Source organism: Lutjanus erythropterus, chromosome 19, assembly GCF_056507025.1.
Source record: "Lutjanus erythropterus isolate fLutEry1 chromosome 19, fLutEry1.hap2, whole genome shotgun sequence".
NCBI classification, from domain to species: domain Eukaryota; kingdom Metazoa; phylum Chordata; class Actinopteri; order Lutjaniformes; family Lutjanidae; genus Lutjanus; species Lutjanus erythropterus.
In genome coordinates this window covers 12,631,894-12,657,770 of record NC_139335.1, presented here as the reverse complement: position 1 = coordinate 12,657,770, position 25,877 = coordinate 12,631,894, and the positions used below count along the sequence as shown (strand labels likewise).

General features: G+C 38.9%; 1 protein-coding gene across 1 annotated transcript in view; it reads right to left on the bottom strand.

The window, feature by feature from the left end:
• Positions 1–23,683, bottom strand: part of gcgra (glucagon receptor a) — a 53,794-nt gene extending 30,111 nt beyond the window's left edge. The window contains 1 exon segment of the mRNA XM_084744355.1: positions 23,368–23,683. The gene's annotated coding sequence lies outside the window, so the exon portion shown is untranslated.
• Between the last annotated feature and the right edge of the window lie 2,194 nt (positions 23,684–25,877).

Genomic DNA, 25,877 nt, shown 5'->3' with positions numbered 1-25,877 from the left:
AAGAAGTTAGAGGAAGAAAAACAGATGTATTGTTACTGACACTTCAGTATTAATATTTACTGTACAACCCATAGGTACTTAATATTTCATACCTCATTGTGTTGTAAAATTGGGTTTTATAATTGTGAGCATCAAATATGATGCAGAAGGTATTTCAGATCATTGATCTGTAAATCCCTAAATCGTTATTTAATTGAATTTTATGATGCCATCCGTATTATGCTTATCACAATTACAAATATAATACAACTTATTTATTTATCTTTTATATTCTGGATTGTTTTCATTTTAACATTTTACCTTTTATCACTCATGGCAATACATACCCTCTTTTTTAGTATATTATTATTTTATGCTGCGCTCTTAACCTTTCATTTACTTTTATCATCCATTTGGGTTTTTTATTCACTGATTAATTTAATTTACTTATCTTACTTTTTAATTTTGAGTTTTAGCCTCTGGTGTTTCCTCGCTTATGATTGTGTTTCTCGCTGTGCTGTTTTTCTTTTAATGCTTTATTAATTACAAAGTCATTGTTTGTGCGTGGGTGGGTTGGGGTGGTATTGTTTTATTGTACGAAGCATTTTGTGTTCTTTTTTGTTTGTAAGAAAACTGCTACACAAATAAAGCCTGACTGCTTTTCTCTTTTCTTATGATGCTCTGACAATGTACAACATCACTTAGTCCTAATAAGAGCTCGAGTTCAGGGACAGAAGTCGCTGTTCGACAAACAAACACTGTTATCGGAACATCATAAACCTGCCTAATTAAGTCCAGCGGGGACTAGATCTGTTAGGGAAATAAACAAATGCAGACCAAAAAAAATCCCTTTCGCTGTCTCTGGACACAGTTTCTCCCTGAGCAAAATATACTTGCACTGTACAAGCGAAGTCACACCCAGAAGAGTAAAAGAAGGCTTGGCGTCACACAGCAGATCTGAAAACTTCAAAGAGCAACAATCAACACTTTTAGGAGGCATACAGGACGCTGGACACACAGATTGGCATCAGGCCATTCTTACACTAATGAGGCTCCTCCTGATAGACGATGTATATGCGGTATGACTGATGGGATTTTAAGAAATACCATTCACAGAAATGAGAAACAAGGCTCAGAAACAAAACATAAAAGAAACATTGAAAGAAAAGGACGGTAAAACTTCCTTTCATTGCAGCCACATTCCCCAAAACAACCATGTACACCGTGTTTGAGCATTAAATGTTTAATATATATGTTCAGCAATGCGACATAAACAACTCCTTGAATACCCTATGTAATGTTCAATGTTTATGAGCTATCTCCAAATAGACCTTCTGTATTATAAATGGGCCTGGGTGATCCCAACACTACACCACGTCTCCTCCGCCTTGTATCCACATGGCTCTAACGTATGTCGAGCTCTTATGGATGGTGGCAGTCAGTGTTTATGTGCAGTAATCCCCTCTCATATACAGCTGCACAGCATAGCAGACCCCGATTCTCTTAAACCTTATTTAGCCAGGCAGATCAGATTGCCAAATAAAGCAGATGAAGAAGAAGAAGAAGAAGAGGCTGCAGAGGAAGAGGTGCCACTGTGCAGCTCAGAGGCTGCTTAATAGAAACAGACTTGGAACATTTGAAAAGTGGTAATTAACCCCGATCCTGGCTGTTTTTGACATCAGAGGATTTGCTGAAAAAAACACCATCGGATCAGGTACAGAAGGTCACGTAAACAATAAAGACAGCCAGTGCGGACGACAATGCCACATGCTTCTTCTGCAGTTTCATTTTTATGTCAAACCACATGCTGTTTAAGCTTTCGTAAATATAAGACACATCTCCTCCTGTGCTGCAGGAAAGAGGAGCATTATACTTCAGGTGCATCACAGCTCAGGTTCTCAGTTGTTTTCTCAGCCTCGGACCCCTTACGAAGACAAAAATATACCGGGGACCCTCTTATGTATGTCTTTGGACTAATTTTTTGCCTTTTTTGCCTTCTACCCAGTTATGTGAAAGAGCAACATAAGGGAAATGCATTAAAACATCAGACAGATCAGTTGTTTTGTTTTTCATCAACTTCATTTGTTTCTATACTGTAGTAGCTGGTTGTTTTATATTTTTATACATATTTATTGAGAGGCATGGATTAGTAGATTAAAATGTGACCTATTTACTAAAATATTAATCACTGAACCTTTTCACAGATCCCGGCAGAGTGCCACAGACCCCCGTTTGAGAACCACTGCATTACAGAACCCTTACAAAATCAGTGGATGTAAAAGCATTTATGTGGATGTATAGGCTGAATCACTACAGCAATAGAGAAGATAAGAGCGGAGTTGTTTTTATTATCACCCGATCCCCCTGAGGAGACCATAACCAACAATGAATTTATCTCACTAACAAGTACTGTCTGTGTAGTCGGATATATAAATGGAAAGTTTGCCCTCGGTGCCAGAACTTTGCTGTTATCTAAAAATAAAAAATAGCAAGCTGGTTGCACAAAATTCATTTGATACAATGACGATAACTTAAGTCCATATACCAAACTAAATAGTTAAAATTAGCTGCAACTCAACCAGCTACAACATTAATGTACCACTTACATTTTAAAGCATCAGTATAATGCTGATAGGGTCATTATATAATGTATACTTTCAGCAACACATTCTCACACTTAAACAACAGAATCAGTTGATTGACCTCCAGTGACTATCAAAAATCCACATGTGATCCGTTCCTGATGTTAAGAACATGATGCGTGTCATGTGACGTTAAATACATGAATAACATTGTGAAACGGCAGCAGTTTAGTTATGTTTAGGAAAGACTGTGATTAGGTTTAAAAGAAGTATATTATGGCTGTCACATATGAACTGATAATTACGATGGCCACCAGAGGAAGCAGTCTAAAATAAATGTAAATATGGGTTGTAATGAGCTGCTTGTCAAAACTGTTTCTCTGGTCAGGATGGACTGACTACGCTGGAGTAAAGTTTTGACTGGCAGACTTAACAAGCTAAATCCATCCTTGAATCTGCTTTTTTTCATGAGTTTTGTTGGCTTTGTTGTTGATAATAAAGATAAAATGTCACAGGCAGCCTTATCTTTTCATTTCCAGGGAAAAGGTTGTGAATTATTTCTTTGCGCATCAAGAATTTCTCATCTGGTTAGTTCAGAGTACCACAGTGATTCAGTGAGAGATATTAATGCAATATGAGCGTGTGCAGCAGGTCCCCAAAATAACTGGTGAGGTTGAGGTTCCTTTTAGCTAACAGTCAAGTTACCTGAAGTTGCTAAAAAAATTAAACCCATTAAGCCCTGAAAACCATCACCACCGTACTTATATTAAAGTATTTCTGCGCATTCTGGCTCAGTGGACAATGATGATGAATTAACTGCCTCCTGAACTGCAGTATAACCTGGACATAAGCAGACATCCAGGAGGTTTAAAGTTGTATATCTCAATGCATCCATTCCAACAATGAAACATAAAGTAAATAGAGGTGATTTGTCTCGATTTCACTCTGCTCCCACTGCCCCTCCTCCTCTTTATCGCTCGTATTCCTCATCAGTGTTATCTCACTCCATTTCCCTCTCTTGGCATCTGTATCATCCTTAATCTAGATGAACTCAATTTCTTAATACCACATGCCAGAGAAAGCAAAGAAACTTATCACCCGCTCCATCTTCTCAGTTATACACACATTATGCGCTGCTACTCTTCCTCACGCATCTCTCAAACACACCCACACAAACACACACTTACAGTAGATACTTAAAGCTAACATTATGTTAACTTTGCCTCAAGGGTTCGGCAGTGCTCCCAAAATAATTTCAGTTTGCCAGAGTTGTCTCATTGGCATTTTTTCATGCATAGCCAAGTCGTTGTTTTGTTGTTGACTCCAGCTGCTTGTTAGCACAGAGAAAACAAAAAGTGGCCTTGGTGTATTTAATCTTAAAGAGCTGCCTGTGTTGCACAAAGCCCATGTGAGGCATGTGTGAAGCAGCTATGCTAATGCTTTCGTTCTGGTCTGAGCAGCAGAGATACCCTAAATAGGCCTCAAGTGTCATTTATTCTCCCATGAAGAGCTGTGGGTTCACTTGTTGCAACTGACCCCACTCATGAATGAATTAACCACACCAACAGTCCAGGTCAGAGGAACAGACGTTTTCTACAAGCACGAATGAGATGCAGCAAAAAGCACGACATGATGACTGTGTATCGTCAAATGCATCCAGCCTGTTTGTTTTCAGTCATTTAATTAGGCAGCGAGACCTTCGGCGTTATCATTTCCCATGTCTGTGCACTGGAGATGTAGTTCACAGGCTGTAAAATAACATATCCTGCCTCTCATCACCGAGAGCGCTGACGTGCACTGTGCAGCATCAACATCTCAAGTCATTCATGAGAAAGTGCTGCGCGAATCAAACGAGATATTAACATGACACGCAGCAGCGAGCAGCAAAGCGAAGGGAGCAAGAAAGTTAAGAATAAATCCAAAGCTGCAGTTCATCTGGGGAATTCTGTGCTGTGATAGGACAGCCATGACAACATAATGGCTCTATCTTCTGCTCTGGGTAAAGCAGCGCACAGCACAGCATTGGTTTGAGCACTATGTTAAAATTTTCCAGCTGGCCATGTTAGCCCATAAACTGGCGATTGTCGATATATTTGCCTCCCCTTCTCACCTCCTCCTGTCCTCCTGAGTCTCAGCTGAGAGATATGTGGAAGTGATGACTTTGCTACATTATGTACGCTATGCACATTCGCCAAGCCAACATTCTTAGACCTATTGGGTCATTTCAGCATCCGCATTTGCTTCTCCAAGTTGCTGGATGAACCATGCACCAGATGCAAGCACACCTGGCTGTTAAAGCAAATGGGAGATGACACTATAGATCATCTCAGTGGAGCCTAATATGGACAATAGTATGTGGTTAGGACTAGGGTAGCAAGTTCAAAGTTCAAAAAACATCAGTAAATATAATAAATATGTCCAAGGTGATGTCTTCAAAAAGCTTGTTTTCCCTTACAGTTCAAAAACCAAATATATAAATATATAAAACTTTTTTTTATTTAACAAAATCTACAAATTTAGCATTATTTTCTATAACATCAAAGCAATAAGACAAAAATAAATTCACAAAATCTGATTATTAAAAACACAAACAAAACAAAAACATTTTCTGCATAAATCAAACATTAAACAAATGTATTACTTTGTTTCTTGACTGTTTAATTACTTTGTAAAGTTTGGATCTCCCCAATCCTCTCTTCACTTTATATGAGTGTATTTTGACTTGTTCTTGTGTTTACTCTAGGACACAAAATCAGGTTTAATCTGGTCTCCTTAAAAAAAATCTGAGTTTAAATATAGACTAGCAAAAATACAATGATGAGCCTTGGATGCAAGTATGACAGTATACTGTGATACGGTTGTGTCACAGCTGCACTTATGGCTGTTGGAAACATTCAGGTGGTGATGTAATGCAGGTAATGTAATCAGCAAACAGAGACTAATTAGGCAGCAAAACAGATGGAAACGCATGTACACACACACACACACACTCACTCACACACATATTGCATCTAAGCTTAGATCCTAACCATGAAATTGAGGACTGACCAGGAATAATGTTACTAAGCAAAACATTTTTCACGCTGAAAGTCTAAAATTCGAATTGGCTCTGACAAAGACACATAAAAACCTTTAGCACATGTGACACTTCAGTAGCACCACTGTAGATGGATTTATCTACTTTACACCTTCTCTAAAATGTTACACTCTTGGTGACAGTAACCAAACAAGGGCATAGAAAGAGAAGTGGGATTGTAAACGACGGTGATTGAATATAAATGTTTCTGTCTTCCACTTGCTCATATGTTTGCAGATAAGATCTGTTGTGCTGATAGCCGGAGAGCTGTTGGACAGATGTTGTATGAGGGTGTCTTGAGCTCTTAAGAGAGTCTTCGGAGGGCATGAATAATACTCCACAGCAGCAATATGGCAGTGTGTAATGAATATTTGATGTGTTTAGTTTATGAAAACGTAGCTCGGCGAGGGGAGGAGAGCATATATTTAATGGCAGGCGTTTAAAGGAGAGGAGAAGATGAGGTTTGACAGGAGAGAGTGGTGGAGGTGAGATGGCGGGCATGAATCACTATGCAGAGAGAAGGAGCCATCAAGTCAGTCAGCTACAGTCAACTGAACAGGGGTCAAACAAAAATAAATGCCCTCACATTACTCAGTTATGCAAGCTTATACACACAGTGCACGATGAAAAGCCAGCAGATGGTAAACTATCTCTGTCTTACATATAAATCCTCCAGGAGTGTCAATACACACCAAATATTAGAGGAAGTCCATCTGCATTACACACAAAAACTGAGGATTTATTTAACACGTCGGATTATTAAACACTGCTTCATTTATCTATAATATGAAGGTTTAATTACTGAAAATTAATCTTTAGTTTAAAAAACTAATTCTTTTATGACTCTAATATAAAGTGAACTAGGGCTGCAATGATTTACATTACTGCAATTCCTACTGCAGGATTGAGCTCATTACCATCATCGCAGACAACAAATTTTTATTTTGTTTATGGATCTGTTAATACATATATTGATCAGCGCTGTCACATGTGACAACAGACCCAACCCAGCGTTTCCAGATTTTTTTGACTGGCACACATACGTATGCATGTGTACATGCACACTGAAAAATACTTGTTTTTATGATTTATTATTTTATTTTTTATTAGGCATCTCAACTGTTTTCAAGATGGAATAATGGATAAATAACTACATAAGACATCCCATGTTGGATTATGGATTTATTAAGTCATGTCTGCAAAAAGGACTAAATTACAAAGTTTCTAAAAGGGATAGGACTGCACCTGCGTCAATGTTATAAAGGTACAATGCTAGCATTAACATTAGCTTGAGTGTCACCCTTCCTGCTAAGCTTACTTTGGATCTAATCCTGTCACTTTTCAAGCAGTTGGAAAATAACAGAACAGACTTTACTTTGTCGTGAGAAGCTGCAGCATTTATAAACTGAGACACTGTAATATATACTGTACATTTACTGCCAGACTGACAGCTCAATACGCTGCTCCACTAGCAACACAACAACACCATTAACCTGTCTGCTGCTTGCTTTCCCTCACTTGCATGCTGCACTCCAGGGTTTCCAGGTCTGTGTGACACACCAGCCCAATGTCAGATCAAAAATCTGTCTAAATCCGGCCCAACATCCACTAAAACTCCCAATGGCACGCTGTATTTGTGTGTGTTAATGGGGGTATGTGTGTGCGTGTGCGTGACATGAGCCAAAGCCATGTGTGTACGTGTTCTCTGGAGTCAGTTTGGTAGGATTTAGGTATAACATAATTATTTCATTTAAAATGCGGGTGTGTATTTATAGATATTAGTCATGTGATTTGCGTGCAAAATACGTCCACCCAACAAGCGGACAAAACAACGGCAAAACTAAAACTACAAAAGTACACTACAACAGAAGTAGCCCAGTTCTCCAGAACATGGACCTGGAAAAACAGCTGCATAAACTTCACACGCAGCCCTGTTCCTTAAATGAGCTATGTTACACCGTTAAGACAATTTGCTTCAAGAAAGTCCAGTGACACTTAATTATTGAGGCAGTTGCGGTAAACCGCCATCCCACCGAGATATGTTGTTTTTGCAGTAAGAAAAAATCCATATCATCACAGCTTACTGTGATGATACTAAACTGTATGTTTGTAATATGACGTCTTTACTCCCCAAGCTGTTCCCATACATACTGTTATACCACTATACAACCATTTTTAATGCATCTTGGCTGAAAAAAAAAATGCAAACTTCCTTCTCAAACTATTTTATAATTTTATTATTTTTTGCCACAACTACGTCTGTGGACTCTCAAGCTGCCAGCATAGCTAATCAGGTCCTTGTTGGATTGATTAATGGCTTCAGAAACCCCCCCCTCCCTCACCTTTACAACTTCAGATTACTGGGGTCCGTGCCATTTCTGTAATTTCCCGAAACTGAAAAGCCAACATTAATTCACCCTTGGCCCGCTGTGCGACGGTGACAGAGGGTTTAAACTTCTCTCCGTCTTTATACAGCAATTTCTGTCACCCTCCAGGAGACACTGTGACCATTATCCACATATTTAAACAATATGGGGATATTGTTAATGATTCTTCTTCAAATGGCTATCATTTCTGAGGAGGTTTGACACGTCATACGAACTACACCTACTTCTTTTAAAGAATAAACAAACCTTTAGTCTTATTTTTATACCAAAACTGAAATTGTAGGAGCTGGGCAACATCTACTGAGTATGGAAAGATAACAAACAAAAAAGTATCTGTTTAACACTCCTATAATGTGCACACTGATGGCAGGCAGGGTGACATACACCAGTGACACGTGTGTAAATGATTTTGTACTATTCTTGTTTTGTTTAGCAGGCTTAAAGCAATATTTCAGTGTTTGTCACAGACGCTTTTGTACAGTACAGAGGGCTGATTAAGTCACTAAAACCAACACTGAGCCTCGTGGGTGTTTCCTGTGTTCTTGTGACAGCCCTCTGCAGGGAGTGCGAGTGTGTGTTACATGTGGATGGAGGTCAATGTCTCCTGCTGTGTACACAACATTTGGAGGCCCATGTCCAGCCCCTCAGGTCAAAAACACACTGACATCAGCAGTCTCTTCGGTGACGCAGGAGGAGATGTTGTTTTTCAACTCCGACTAACAATCATCGCCACTGAAAACTGAAGAGAAAGGCTTCATTCACTGAAAGGTAACACAGACTAAAACACACCTCTGGAAGATATTAGTCTGACACCACGTCTGCTGTTCGAATCCTTTAATTTATGTCTGGTCCTCCTTCCAAACCGTTTATCTGTTACAATACTAACAGCAGGCAGCAGTGTTGACAATCACTTGAGGATATTTGGTTCTGTGGAGGTGTTATGATAAGTCCTATGTTTACTTCTTTAAGTTTTTTTTATATCCACACACCCAGTTACAAACACCACAGAAGAAAAGTTAAAAACATGAAAGGGATAGTTGGGAAATTTGGAAAGGTTTTTCAACAAAATTCCCTACTTATGTCCACAAACATCTGGAGTGTTAAAGGGTATAATCAGCATTTATTCCTAGATTAAATGACTCTGCAATAGTCGGTGCAATCAGCAGTAACTGAAAAATTACACCTTATTTTTGCACATTTTTGGTGGAGGCAATGAAGGCTTGTCACCCCAGTCAGTAACTTCTTGACTCTTTTGCCTTTATTTAACTGATAACGTGCTTGTTTTGAGTCGAGCAGCTGAATAACGGTAGATAAACACATTTAATTTCCTATGAATTACCTTGATATTTTGTTATTTAAACGCTTTTATTATGAGGCAAAATTGGCAATGTTGAGTTTTCATCAGCAGCAATTTAACACAACTATCCAGCTGAAAGCGAACGTGAAGCGGTAAAATAAAGTTGAGACCTGAAAGTACAAACAACGACACCGGAGAGAAACTAAACTTCAAACCACGGAGATTCAGTTAGAAGCTACAAAAGTACTGAGTCTTTTGAAAACGTTTGTCTCTTTTCTGTCCAGCACAGACATCATCATTTTCATCAACAGTAAAATACAGCAGTAATTCTATATATAATGTGATGCCACACATTGTGCTCTTGTCTTTTCTATATCAATAAAACAGAAGGTTTTACTTTCGGATGCACTTGTACTGTCTGTCCTATATATATATTGTTATTCATGTGTGTCATGCATACCTCTGAGGTTATTACACAGTATTGTGGATATGAGCTTCAGAAAGGCCTCTTTGCACTGTCTGTCCCAGTAGTGGGAATAGTCCGCATTCCTGTACGCTGCAGTAGAGATCACACACATGAACTGCACTCACTCTATAGTAAGGGAAAATACATGTTGCATCTAAATTCCCATACGTCACTCCTGCTCATGCATGGCTCACATCTACTTTTGAACCCCCAAAGCTGGAGGAAAAGAAAGTCAAGACTCCCTCGCTGGGACTGCCGCCACATTTTCTCTCTGAGGTCTATTAGCCAGATGATGATCTAAAGTTCTGTTGGATGCAAAACCTTCAACAAATACTCTACAGTCACGATTCATTTCATGAGCAATGGTGTTGAAACCTGTATGTGTATTTCTTTCTTAAGTTTCACTTGAATTGTTGTAAATCCAGTTTTTTGTTTGAGATCATGGTTGTGATTAGACCAAACTATCTGGCAATTAGCCTTTATAGACCTTATAAATGTGTTCTTAATGTGACACATTATCTTTGTATTTTTCAAATGTATTTTTCTGATTGAGTGCTTGATATTTTAAATACAATTAGCACAAAAAAATATATAGTTTTCTTTCCCATTTGGAGGGTATGTAATCAGGAAGTCATTGAATTTTTCTCTTTATGTTCTATTACTGGAAGCATTTTATGAGCGGTGTTTGTCACATGGGAGGATTTCATTTACTTTTTTTTTTTTTTCAGGTGGAAACTCAATAACATACAGATGCCTGAGGACATAAAATCTGTCCCATTATGTGTTTTTTAATTTAAAATCACTAGAATCTGAAAACAATGTGCTTTATCATCCATTTTAGATTTATCTGTTTTAATGCATTTAATTGCTTTTACCTTTGTTTGTATGTTTTCATTCCTGTGACAACTTTGTAACTTTAATAAAGATAATTAGGTAAAACTTTCTAGAAAGCCACACCTGTAGTGCGTTATGCAGGCATTCATAGTGATAGTGAATGTGGTTGTAAATTGGGGTTACGTGTGGGAATTTGTGCAGCAATTAACTTAAATCTGGAAAGACTGTGCTTGCTTAAGCCTGAATGGAGGGAGTTACAGCGACAATTTCCAGGTTTTTGGGAAAGTGAAAGGACCACATCTTCTGTGTAACTGTATGAAACAAGACTGGACAACTGCTCTGACATGCTGATTGAAATTCAGATTACTATCAAAAACGATGCCAAGATTTCAGCTAGAGAAAACACTGGTGGAGAATGAACCAAGTTGTGATGCAGTGTGATCACATGTAGAGTCTGGTCCTATGATAATGACTTCTCTGTGTTCAGTTTGAGGAAATTAGACAATTTAATTTCATTTAGGCATGCTCTGAGAGTGGCTGGTCTTAAAGTATTATGAGTGCATTATAATTCACTACAAATGCCCCAGTAATGTTCTTCATAGAAAATTTTACTGATTATTATTATTTTACAGACTTTAACAACACTCTGTCTGCATATTTATTATTAATTTCACTCTTAAATGAGCGCTGGACCAAAATTAAAAGATCATCTGTTTGTAGCTGGAGAAAAGTTGTCATGTGGACACTGTGCAACTCAAAGCCCATGGCAAAGGCACGGTTGCAACAGCTTCCAGTTGAGCGCTTGTTGAGATAAGGCGACTGTTGTTTGTGCTCTGTACTGTGATAATAGGCCGTGTTGGGGAGCAAAAGGAGCTATACTTGACCCTCGACCCACACACGTTGCGAGGGAGGAGGGGGTATTTTTAGCGCCTCGCTAACCTGGATCTGAACAAACAGAGAATGGCTCAATACCGTTACCTTCTCCAGGGTTTACAAAGCAGTTCAGAGAAAAGCAAAGCCTTGTTGTGTTCTTTGATCTTTTCAAATTGTTTGCTCCACCACCGTTGGTATTGATTCTCCCGCGATAAATCTTTTTGTTCCAGTCTCCGCCCTGCATCGAAATCTCTCTGTGTGCACTGAAGAGGAATTTACCTTCCCGCAGGACGGGCAAGCTAACTTCTCCACAGACATGAACACAACTACCACCTTTCAAACTCTCAAATTTGACCCACAACTTGACCAGGACTGACCCCTGAACAGCCATGTGCACATGGCCCCTGTTCAGTAAACACTGGAGCGTGTAGGTGGGTCATTAGTCAGTAATCATATAAGGCACATTGAGCGTGATTGTGTGATTCATCTTTGTGCAAGACAAGTGATGTGTTTCCATCATCACAACCCACTGACTTCTCTCAGGCCATCGTGACTTATCTGAGTCTTCAGAGATAATTCCAGTCATGACCTTCAGATCTCTCTCTACAAAACATGAACTCTGATTGAGTTTAATGGGCAGTCTGTAGAGTGCGATTTACCAGAGACCCTAAGAAGTTTAACTACTCACATCTGGGAGGGAGCACTAAATTATTATTGGTGCACATCTGTTGAGCTCAAATATCAAACACAGTTGGCTCACCGCTCTCACTCCCATACCTGGTTCATTTTACACAATCAACTGTCTTGACAGTTTAATATATGGGGCTCCAAAATGCAGTTTGGATTTTCTTTTGAGCATCTATCAAATCTGCAAAGAAAAACTAACCACAACTGTAGCTGTTTCCATCATTTAAGGTCAACCATAATCTTTTGTTTCACCATAATCCATCAATAAAGTTTCACTCTTAGCTGTGTGTGTTCTGTCATCCTCAAAATGAAGCTGTGTGTCTGTGTCAAAAACTCACTCAGCCAGAATCATCAATGCTAGAGCTATAGACTTTCATGCTGAATGAAAAAAGCATCCGAACATTTAAATATGTGCTTTTTTAAATTTTATAATGTGCTGTTTCATGAACATGATTCAGGATAGGACACCTGCCTTGAAGACTGCACTGGGTGTGTGCAAGCTGCCAATGAATTGTCCAGTGGGAATCGTTAATGTTATTAAGCTAAGTGAACTATAGTTTCTACCTTCTAAAAGAAATACAATCTTATTAGCACTATGGTGCCTCCCAAATGTTTACTCTTTAGAAAGAGAAAGATATCATTACAAATGGGATATAACCATAATGCTTTGTGAGCTTTTTGACAAAGAAAGCCATCTTCAGCATTAGGTAAAAGACCATGATGTGCTGGTCAGTAGCCTCCCCCAGACACAGCTCACTCACCACACTGGGATAGACTTATCCCGAGGCTTGAATCTTATCTTCAAATGGAAAGTGAAGCTAATTTTTCATGCAAGCAAATTACAAAGCTAATGCAAAGATGCACTGGGCAATACGAATGAAAGAATCTATGTAAACTGTTGTGAAACTTGTGGTTTACACCCTTGCTTCTAACCCCTGTATGGTTGTAATATGATTGTGTTGTTGTATGGCCTGGCCGTTAAACCCTTTGTGAAACATGAACAAGTACATATAGAGAATGAATGCCATGGAACATGACTTCACCAAAAAAAGGCGTACAGGATGCCGCTGGGAAATAGCAGGGTCCTATTTTGGGCTTGATAAAAGATGTGGTATTGGATTGGTGCATAGACGCGTACTCGCCAATACCAACATTTTAGCCGTCGGATGCTGATACCAAACAACCCTTAAGCTAATTAGTTTCTCTGCCCATGTTGACTATGGATTGGAGGATCAGTGTACTTTAAGGGTTCTTCATGCACATACAGAGAGGAGAGAGGAAAAAGAAGAGACTGGAGGGACTTGACAGAAAAATTCTGACATGTGCCAAGTTCAGTAAGAGGCTGACACACAAACACACACACACACACACACAGCCAGTGCCTCACTAGCTGTTAGCTAATTGCTCATATGGGTGGCTGTTTCAGGGGCAAGTAAACACACTCATGCGAGTGTTCCCGAAATGATGCTGTGGTCAGACTTGTGCAAACAATGGAAGGTGACAATTATCTTCACTTTTTGTTGTTTCCACATATGTCCAAAAACGGTTTTATTCTTGAAAAATGGAAAATCTTTATATTTCCTTCTATAAAAATGATTGGAGTTAAAATTTCTGTTTGACTTAAAACAGTGTGAACCATTAATGTGCTCATGTAGTAATAATACTTGAAATGTTAAAAAAAAAGGCATTCTTGGTATCTTTTCACTTTCATAATCAAAAATAATTCCCCTGCAGGAACTCAATTCTCTGTAACAGCTCTTCTATAATGAATAAACAGGATTGTCTTTATAAATGACACCAACGTTGGCAGCGAGCAGGTATTGATTTAAAATAATGGTTAAATGATCTTCACTTCACTTCATAGCACCAGCTCCGACTATCAGACAGTCCCTTTTGAACCTCATACACACTGAGACGCTGTAATCCTCAAAGTATTCCTTCCCTCTGAGACTTTGTTGAAGTGATTGAGCAAAGACAGGAGGGAAATGATTTAAGTGTTTCGGTGTCTGGCTGATACCCGGAGGGAATGCAGTGAATCTTCATACTGTTAGGCTGAAATAGCAAAGCTCTTACAGAACCCAGAACGAAATGACACGTTGGGTTTCTGCAGAGCACTGCATCTCTGGTTTTGGTTTATTTACAATATTCAGAATAGGTTTCTCATGTTTAGTGTGTGTGAAAGTGGAAAAAGGAATGACGCAATATTTTCTGACTGCCGCAAGACACACACACTAAAACACAAATATATATAAAACACCAATTTAAAGCCCACTTTCTAACTCCTGTTTGTTGACAGCTCAAGCTAAAGTGCTGATTCCTCCTGACCACCGCTGCAGAAACAATTCAGCCTGTCAACCATGGGTGGACGTACGATTCTTTTGGCATGTCAGATTGATTAATCTCATTGTTTTCCCACAGCAGAGCAGAGAACATCAAAACATTGTCTGGATTCGTTCACGGGGGCAGGAAGGTAAAATGCTGGCAGGCGCTCAGAACCACAGTAAGTGAGAGAATGTGCTTCGCTTCATATCTGATTCTGGTCTTGGTGCTGAGCGGAGAACATGGAGACAGATGCTATCCAGAGACCAGAGAGCAACACCAGGACAGCGCTCAGATGGGCCCGAGATGGAGACAGGAACACACTGAGGACACACTGTGGCCGTTAAAAAGACAACTAAAGGCCCATAGGCCAAATCTGGTCCATTATAGGGTGCTGGGTGGTCAATCGACCATTTTCTAATTATTAAATCTGCTAACGAGAGATCATTTTAGCCAACAAAATCAAAGGGCAAAGGGTCAGTTAGATGTTTGGGAAGTTACATATTACAGCTGTTCCAGCTGCTTGATGTTGTATAAACCTATTAGTTATTAAATGGAGTAAAATATCTGATCTGCCTGGTGACTGTCCTTATACCAAGTTAATTTAATTAATACATTCAGTAAATAAGTCATTAAATTTGATTTAATTTTATGGTCCTTTAAATGTTTTTTCATTTTACCTATATATCATGTTAACTGGCCCCTGGTTTCCTGTCATTTTGCAAATGTGGCCCTCAGGCGAGGCGAGTAGAGTATCTCTGGTTTAAGGTCCTCCACTTTCGCCAGCCACCTTCTGTTGCTATAGCGAGTGTGTCTGTTTATTGCTCTATAAAAAACAAATCAGTAATTTGATTTTCCTCTCGAGGTAAAGAGCTTGTTTCGAAGAGGTTTCATTAAAGGAACTGACAGTTGTTCTGCTACTGGCACACTGTTAGGTGTACTTGGGAAGATTTAATAAACTCTTAAGTTATCAGTTTAACCCAGCACATGCCTGAAAGTCGGACCCATCAAATTGTGGCTAGAAGCATCATGGGAGTCGATGTCTATTTAATAAGCAGTGGATGTTTCCTGTGACTAACAGGAAGGCATTGGTTCTGATCTTTCCTGTTCAATTGTGTATATGAACACTGTGTGTCTGTACATATACAGTATGTGCTTGTGTACATGTACCTACACTGGCCATGAAACTCGTGCAAAAGGCTGAATGTAGAACCAGTGTTTGGCTTGTCTGTTTTGAGCTACTGTAGAAACATGGCGGTGCAACATAGAGGACTCCAAGGAGGAGATCGAGGAAAAATGAACACAAAGCAATTTTTATTTTCAGTTTAAAACACACTAATGAAAACATATATTACATTTCTGCCATATTCTGCTCATAAATCCCCATAAATATACTTGAAATCCTTGAAAACAGTTGAATTAATGTAGATTTGGATTTTGGATAAAGTGCTTGAGTCTACTTGAAACTGATTGCGTTACTTTGATAACAGCTTGCTATCTGAGTTGGAGAGAGCCTAATTGCTTTGAGCAAAATGAAGACTACTCAGTTTTTTTTTTTATTTTGCTGTTGTTGTTTTGTATTTAGTTATGTGTGCCCTCTGATGTAAGAGTGAGTAGGAGGTTAACAGATGACAGATGTTGCTGTTTCAACTGGCAATGCATTGAAAATTAAACTGACAAAAGCTCAAAAATGCACCTGCAAAGTGCTTGAATTTGCTTTCACCTCCTTATTAAATTTTTAAGGAATAGAAGCCATCATGTTCGTGTACCTATGAGTGTTTACAGATGTGTGTATCTGGACAGGGTGTTATGAGCTGGATGGAACACAGGGCTAAGTGGAGCCCGGAGGCAGTATCTAGAAGGACCCTCACAATCCAGAGTGACAGCTCTTTGTAGTGGAGGCTATTTTTAGCCCTCCCGTGTCCATCGCGGGGGTCCGCTTGAATCCGAGCCTGAAGAGCCTCGCAGGACATCCGTGGTCACTTGATGGGTGCTGACACCTACACACCTCCTAACACCTGTCCTCCGCACCACCACTGTCTGTCAGCCGGTGGATCCATCTCTCTGCCTCTTTAGTTCTGCCCCTTTTGTTTGTTCACGCTACACTCTTAGAAACAAGGGTTCTAAAAGAGCTCTTCTTGAAGTGCTGAGGTTCTACCTAGAACCATTTTCTACCATAGGGCCCTTTTTTTGAAAAAAAGACTAGGAGATCCATTAATAACCATTTTCAGCAAAAGAAGGATTGTTGAAATTCATGAAGAACTCTTTCATCAAGGGTTTGTTAAGGGGTCTTTGTACCATAACATAAAAGGTTTCTTGGTAGAACCCCTTTGTGGGTTCTAGATAAAAACGTTGGAGCCCCAGGTAAGTTCTAGATAAAAAACGCTTGGTAAGAAAAAGCTCTCAGGTGGATTCTAGATAAACTCTTTGAAATATGAAATGGTTTGTGATAGAACCCCCTGAGTGTGTTCTAGATAAAATACTTGCAATAAAAAAGGCTCTCTGTGGAACACCTTATTTGGGTTCTAGATAAAACCCTTGCAAATGAAAGGGCTGTCAGTCAAACCGCCTGTGTGGTTGGAATAAAAAGATTCTTGGCAGAACGCCCTGGGTGGGTTCTAGATAACCGCTTGAAATACAAAAGGGTTTTGGGTATAACCCTTTCTTGTTGGAACTCTGTAAGGGTTCCAAGACCCCAGAAAGGAACAAGCTGCAGAATCAATTATGATTCTAGTTAGCACGTTTATTTCTAAGAGTGTACGTGTGTGGATGCTGCATTTCTCTCTGTCACTCTCAGCTCTGTTCCCTGCACTACAAACAGAAAAAAAGAAAGGAAGCACAGCAGAAATTAGCAAAGCCGCCGTGTTTCTCTGTTCTCATCTATGCATCTGTCTTTCTCACACTTATCTTGTTCGATGTCTCATCCTCAGGAAACCACAACAGGCAGAGCTTCGGTACGGCTGCCCTCTCTCTTCCTTTCTCAAGCCTTTCTTTCGTTCACCTCTCCTTGACCTCGATCGTGCTGCATGTCGATTATTCACTGCACTATTCCATCACGGAGCGACCGAATCCATTTTCAAGTGTTCAATAGAAACGTTTCTTCCCTCTTTTCAGTGTTAAAGACTTGACAGTCTATCCTGAGAACACGCTGTCAAACACAACATAGTGCGTCTAACACTGGCCATCAACTGTGAAACTGTTCTTTACACTTAAGTTCAGAGAATCAATTTATCTCTGTCATGTGTCTTCCTCTTCTGTTTGATTTATCTCTAACTGAACATCTTCATCATATTTCCTTGGCAACCATAGTTACCACAGACACAAGACTGACTATTTACAGACAAGATAGTTATAGAGACTGTTGGTTCTCTGTAAATAATATAATAAAGAACACAGTCTTTATGTGAAAAGTGCCCTGAGGTAACTTCTGTTATGATTTGTTGCTGTATAAATAAAACTGACTTGACTTAACATGACAGATCAAAGACGCACAGGACAAGCAAAATGTTTGTGCTCGAGGAAACCCTAAAGTGTTTTGCAGACAGCACTGTGGCATATATCTGTTTGACCTGCTAGTTATAGGAACTATAGATTCAGTAGAAGACATCTCCATCTTCTTCTTATTTTTCTTGTACCAGGGATGGTATGAAAATTATTAGGGGGCCTGCATGCATGTCTAAGCTTCCATAATGTTACATATGACATCTCCATCTACTCATTTTTATGCTATTAGGGACTCTATGAAAATTATTAGGGGGGAGGACGGAGTCAGAAAAGGGAGAGGGCATTAAATTTATTATTCTGACTGAAGTTATACTCATAGAACTAAAGGGTGTGTTTGCAATTTTTCTCTAGGATAAGGGAGGGGTCAATGAAAACTTCAACAATTTTTTTTTACAAAGTCAGTACATAAGCTCAAGGGGTTCTACCAAGAACCCTTTCATTTAGCAAGGGTTTTTTACCTAGAACCCACGTGGGAGTTTCTACCAAAAACGCTTTTATATGCCAATAGTTTTATCTAGAAGCCACAAAGGGTTTCTACTGAAAACTCTTTTATGTTATGGTACGAAGAACCCTTAATTATTTAAAAAAAAAACAATTCCTCCTTCAAAAGAGGGTTCTTCAAGTGTAAATGGGTCTTAATGGAATGGTTAGGCTTAGGCTGGAGCTAAAAACTTTTTTTTGACAAATGATAAAAGTTGTCCATTTGTATATAAAACAAATCTGTATGTCTGTATGTGATATGTGGATCTAGACATGTATAATTTAATGCACATCCACATTTTGACTTTACCTTTGTTTTTCAAAATGTGTTTTAGTTGTAACAAAGGACTTAAGTTACGACAGGAAAATCTTTATTTTAGATTTGTTTTTTTTCTGTTTTTTTTCTTATTTCCTTTTTCCTTCTCTCCCCTGACTTGATGTTTTTGTTGTTTTGTTATTTTATGTCAATATATGTACGTTTACTCTGTTTAACCATTAAAAAAAAAGTCCTGCAAGACGAACGCTTCTGGAACCCTTGTTTGTGTGTCTTGAAGGCTGAATGTGAGACAAAATGACTCATTAAGACAGTTAAACTTTAATGAATAGCTGTTCCTGCCTTGTCATCATGTACAACATATGTAAGTCAGCTGTAACCATCAGTCGCCTCTGCTGGGATCACTACATGTACATGCGTGTCTCTCTTTGGGACCACAAAGCCTCACCGTGACAGAAGCTAAATCCACAACACAGCATTAATTCTTAGCAGCGGTTTACAACATAAAAGGTGGCTGTGTTTAAGGGCAGAAAAATCCAACAAAAGTAGCTAAGCCTCGGCTTCTATACCATGAGCACGCTCACACCTTGATGAAAAATCACAGCTGAGATCACACTTTATGATACCGATGCTGTTTTGCTCAAAGCACAAAATGACACAAAGAGAGGAAATGGAGGAGAGTCATTAAAATATCAGTGCATCCCTTCTCCCATGAACTCACTGATTAAAACTTACAGTGGAACAGACCTCGGGGAAGCTGAGGCTGAACACTCTCATGTGGCGTAAACAGGAATCTGGAGGGTGAGAAGATCAGAAAGCACTCACTGCTTTCAGTTTCAGCCCCTTGTGACCAGATCACAGTCCAAGTCCTGTAGCTGGCGAGCGCAATGTGCTGCATGCATATGAGGATCAAATATATATGTCACCTATTAACAAATACAACCCCAATAACCCTGTATTGCTCTTCAGCATTTTCATCTACATACATAATGGAACTGGCGCCCAAGAAATGTTCACCCTGCTGATTGTAGTTGCACTTAGAAAGCAGACAGTTGCTTTATGCATCACGAAACTGCACTAATATGTATTTTGTATGCATTGAAGCACCTGCACCGCCCGCTAATGTTTGCAAATTACCATTAAAGACAACATACAGCGAGGCATCACTCTTTCATGGAGTGCACCTGTACACTTGAGCTCTCTTATGTCACTGCAGCAGATGTGTCGTGGTATAATGAATATGTTTGTTTAGTTACGTGAGCGGTGTTTACCTGACAACAGGCTACAGTCTGTACAGTATAATACAAGATGCACAAGGGACTGAGAGCCGACATGTTGTTCTCTCACCGGCGTGATGATGCCCAAGTGGGTCTCATTAGGATCAAAATCACTTCTGGACATTTAACTCCCTTAACAATTAAATTCTTATGTATTCAGAGTTAAATGCACACAGAGAAGCACTAATATGTTTATTGTGTCTGGTACATGATTAGACACATTTTTCTAATTCAGTAGAAACCTGATGTGAACAACCCACATGCTGGTATTGGAGCCCAATATTAATGTCGGACATTCATCAGGTAACTGGACTCGCAACAACAATCCTGTTCCAGTTTAAAGTCCAGTCAGATTTCCCAAGAGAGACTAGGGCTGCAACTAACGGTTATTTTATTGTCAATTAATCTGTCAATTATTTTCTCAATTATCAATTAGTCGGGCACAGTGGTTAGCACTGCTGCCTCACAGCAAGAAAGTCCTGACTTCAAATCCCCCAGCCAGCTGGGGCGCTGGGGAGTTTGTGGGCAGGGCAGGGCCTTTCTGTGTGGAGTTTGCAGAGTTGTCCAGGGTGCACCCCGCCTCTCACCCAATGTTATTTTGACAGGTATTGTGACATGATTCACAATCAGTGGAGATGATTGTTTCTGCATCCCAATTTTAAAAAAATTTAAATCATGATGTGACATTTGTTGAGGTCTGTACCAAATAATCTTTTACATCTGGACAATAACATTTGCAGGCCTGGGCTCAGCAGCAGCACTACAGTGCCTCATTATAATGATGCTTTGGACCGTGTTTTTCCTTTCTGCAGCTTCTGTTATTTGTATAATATACTTGGCCAATTTCCTAATATTTTGCTTAATTTTGCAGCTCTTGTTCAAGTTTGTTTATTTATTCTTGTTCCACAATCCTAAGCATTGGGATGCCCATTATTTTTTTAGTCTGAAGTGCAAATTGATTCTTGTCTTGGATTTGGTTTGACTGAGCTGCAGCTGAACTGAGGTAGTCTGACGAGCACTCTGTACGCAGTGCAGAGGGTGAGAATAACTAAATAAACATATTATCATGTGATGCAATGCAACAGTACCACAATGTACAGCATCAGAAAGTCATATCTCACCTCCCATCAAAAATACATTGCCTTGTACTGTATTGTACGGTCTAGAACTGCTCTGTATGAAAACTCCTCTGAGACTCTGTTATGATTTGGTGCAACATAAATAAAATTGACTGGACTTGTACTATATCATATTGCAAGTTCTGTTTTAGTTTAGTCTCTATGCTGCCAGATTCATATTTGGTCCTAATTCAGCAGCTACATTACTATATATTTAGGTATCAGAGGCAGATATGTGCCTGGACCTTTCTTTGATAAGAATATGTTTTGTTTATTCAGCAAAAACTCAGCAAAAAATCTTTTAATTTAAATAATTCAAGAAACTGGACAATAAAGGCACAGATCATGTACTTCTGTGATGCTTAACTACTGCATGACTCATGATGATTTAATACATGACTTAATGCAGGATGAACTCCTGTTGACTTTATGTGATTAGGTCAGACTTAATCGATCATCAGTTAGGGGCCTTGAATAATGCATGACTTAAGATGATTTAATGCATGAATTAATGCAGGATGTATCATGAAATCCTGTTGCCCACCACTAACAAATTATCAAGTCACTATGACTGTATAATGCATGCATAAAGAGATATCATCTTCTATATCTTCTACTTTGTAACATGATGCATATTTTGTACAAAATTCTTCTTATTTCTTATCCTATCATATTTTTCACATATAAATTGCATTTGTAAGGCAGAATAAAAATAAATTATGTTATTGTTTGCAGCAGAATGAACATATTTTTATTTTCACATACTTCTATTTCTCGTTTCTTGTCATTTCTCTTCATTTCTGGGAGCATCTCTAACTGTGACTAATTTACCCATGGGGATCAATTAAGTATTTCTGATTCTGATTTTATGTAAATAGCTCATCAGTTAAGAAAAAGTTAATTGACAGTTACTTTATAGATTAATTAATATGCATCCTGTTAGCAGGATTTCAGTTACCTAGCAGGTTACAGTTACAGGTACAGTTCTGCATTCAGAGGGGTTGCAGAAACATGGGTCAGACATACGTTTTTGATTGCATATTAATTAATGTATGAAGTAGGTGTGAATTAACTTTCTGATGATATATTAAGTGTAAACTAATCACACAAAGTCATATAGTGACATATTCATTTGTTAGTAGTGAGCAACAGGTTTTCATGATCCTGCATTAATTCATGCATAAGTCAAACATCACTAAAGAATATGATTTGTACTGTCACTGGAAAGTGTTACCCAGTTTCTTGAATTATTTAAGCATTGCTGAATAAGCGAAATCTGGTCCTCTCATTAGAGCTGCAATGATTATTGAGTTAATCACCAACTATTCTGATAATCGATTACTTGGTTTGAATATTTTTTTAGGGGAAAAAGGGGGTTAAACATTTCTGAATTCCAGCTTCTGAAATGTGAATATTTTCTGGTTTCCTTACTCCTGGGCAAAATAAAACATTTGAGGACGTCATCTTGGGCTTTGGGAAACACTGATCGACTGATCTGCCACTGTGTAACATATTTAACTACACAGACTAATGTAGTTGTGAATTATGAGCAAAAATTAATCCGACTGCATACAATTGAAAGCAATAAGATATAATACAAGTTAGGGCTTGTTTTATTGTCTTTATGTCATGGTACGGCAGTAAGTATATGATTTGTACACTTACTGTAAAATGTTACTAGAAACTGTGCAGCTGAAAATTGCAGAAATTAAAATGCACTGAAGACCAACAGATAAATAGTGAAAACTGGCGTGATAAACGCACAATTTTGGACATAAAAGACTTTAGATTAATTAAATTAGTTAGTAAAAGCTGCATTTCTGTGTTCGTAAAGAGCACTGGTCACGTCCACTTAAACTCAAACACACTTGTGGGTTTGTCGGAGCGGGCAGCAGACCAAGTGCAGATGGCAGATAGAGGAGGCTTCAGATAACAGCGCGGTTGAACAGGAGCGATAAGTGACACTGACAGGAATTTTGCAAACGATTTCAGAAATTAAACTGCGTCCCGACATGCACCTCGCAGAAAAAAAACCCACAAGCCTAGCTGCAGGTGACGTGTTTGTAATGAATCTGTGAGTAGATTGTGAAAAAAGTCGTAATTTTATAGATATTTGTGTTGTTGTGTCTGTTTTTTTTTCCTCATGTAAGTGATGACTTGAGGAACACGTGGAGTTCTCATCAAACTGGATTAAATGAATATAAAATTAATTACCGTTGACAGCTCGGGATTCCGGTGATTTTTCCCAGCAGTGTGTAGTTGACTGCTGCTCATCTTCTGAGCTGGCAGACAATATTTCCTCCCAGCTCAAGTGGCTCCGCTGTAATCCAACTTTCACAATAAATCACCGCCTGCTGTCGCTCAGCCTCGCTCACAAGTCCTCCGTCCTGTCAGCGACTGCACACAAGTTCGCGGCGTTAAATTAAAGGGTTAAAACGGCGCAATAAGACACGGCAAAGTGTCCGGATCAGCTCTGCGGTTAGTTGGCACCGGGGGCTGAGTGAGCGCGAGCGCTCCGCCGCTAATTTGCGCTCCTTGTACCCGTATGACGTCACAGGGAGGGGGGGGGGGGTATCTAAACCCGGGACCATAATGCGTGTGTGTGTACTGTATGTGTGTTTCACTTCAGAAATAGACATGCTTCCTATGGTCTGTTGAGGGAAAAAAGCAATTCACTGAATAGATTTGTTAAAATAATATTAATATTGGAGGTTTTAAAACTGTAACATTTCCACATTCAGGACTATCTAGCAATATTTGGCCACCCTTGCTTATTTGTTGAGTGTTGATTAAATAATAATCATGATCCTATAGGCATTCAGAAATTTAAAAATAAAGCTTTGGCTGAGGGGACAGTCTCAGACTTTAAAAGCACCAGCTCTACCTTATGTTTTATTGTGTCATGTTACGGCAGCTATGAAGCTTTGCATTCTTCATGGCATGTAATTCAAACCGTAATCAGAAATAGGCATTTCCACATGGTCATTTTATATAAACTATTTATTCACTGAAATTACAGAAATCTATATATATGCTACATCGTGATATGTATTGTTATCCTGATATGAAATGAGCGATATTGGGATATTATATTTTGGTCAGATTGCTCAGCCCTACCCGACTCTGTCCAAAGGTAGCAAATATCAGCTCACCAGCACTTCTAAATTTGATTAAAATTCATCCTATCTCATTTGTAAATCCATATAAAACCAACCAAAAACAGAGGTGTAAATCCATGTGAAAATGACAGTTCACATGCTGAACTAGACTCAGGGTATTTCTTGGCTCGAAGCAGCAGAGACTCCAGGAAGTTACTGGGCCCAGCAGCCAAGAAATTGCTTGCTATAACTTGACCTTTTCCTTACTACAGAAAAAAAGTGTTTCTGTTTTTGTACTTACAGATTTTCTAAAAAAAATTATATACCTGCTAATTAGTGAGCTTTAGAGATGCTGGGGGATTTTGTTTCCATAGAGACGAGCAAGGTGTTTCCCTCTGATTTTAGTGTTTGAGCTAAGCTAAATTAGTCAGCTGCTGGCTGTAGCTTCATATTTACATACGAACAAACTGACAGCAGTAATTATCATTCGTCTCATCATCTTCTCATTTCCCAGAGTGTCAAACTACTTTTTTAATAATGAATGATTTATAGACTGAGCAGAGTGCTGTTTTGATTTTTTTTTTTTTGCATGTTAGTATGTGAGACATCTTTACTAATTATCAGGGACTGATAATGTATGGTTCAGTCATCATGAGCTCATTAATCCAAACCATTTAATAAAATGGTCTTCAGTATATTAAAATGATATTTTGGGAGCTATTTGTGTGTGCAGAGACACTGAGGTCTCTAAACTTCACTCCAGTTTCATAAATAGTTTATTGGCTGAGTGAACTTTGTTCTGCTCCCTCTGGATGCCTCACATCTCTGATGTGCCCTCAGTTGTCATTTTGCAAAACTGTTGTGCTTTTTTTACCCTCGGCAAGGCCATTTCATTTCCTATACTGAGCAGAACTAATGCATTTATTAAGAGGATTTGAGGCACGGATGGTTCTTTACTGCAAATAAGGGCTGAATTTGGTGTGATAACCACTGAAATGCCAAGCTGAAATAATCAGTGCTTTCCTTAGTGATATTCATCCTCACTGAATCTGAATTTATAATATAAGAAGAGAATCCATCTTGTCAGTAATGTGAACAGCATTGTAGCGTGAGGTCAGATGGATGTGCTCACGAAGGATTAGACTGAGCCAGCTACTAAAAATGCATCAAATACTGTCAGCATTTAAGAAATAATGAGGAGACATTTTATAGTTTACCACTATGGAGCCTCAGAGTATATTAATGCTCTCAGCTGGGGGAATAACTTGGACCCCTTAACAACTAATCAATTACCTCCCTTTGCTGTGAATTTGACTGCATATCGCACTGTGAATAAAATGCCTCCCACAGCTGCACTTAAATGAAAAGGAGGCTGTATGCTGTTGCAATAAATCCTTGAACAAAACACTGTGTTTCTTCTTGCAAAACACACACACACACACACACACACACACACACACACAAAGTTTTAACATGAACTTTGCCCATAAACACGGTTCAAGGACCTTCTGTATATGTCAATAAGTTCTGCAGAACTGAAGCAATGATCTACTGGACAAAATTCTCCCTCAAATATAATAAGGTTAAACAAACTATCCCACCATTTATAAAATATGTCTGATGATT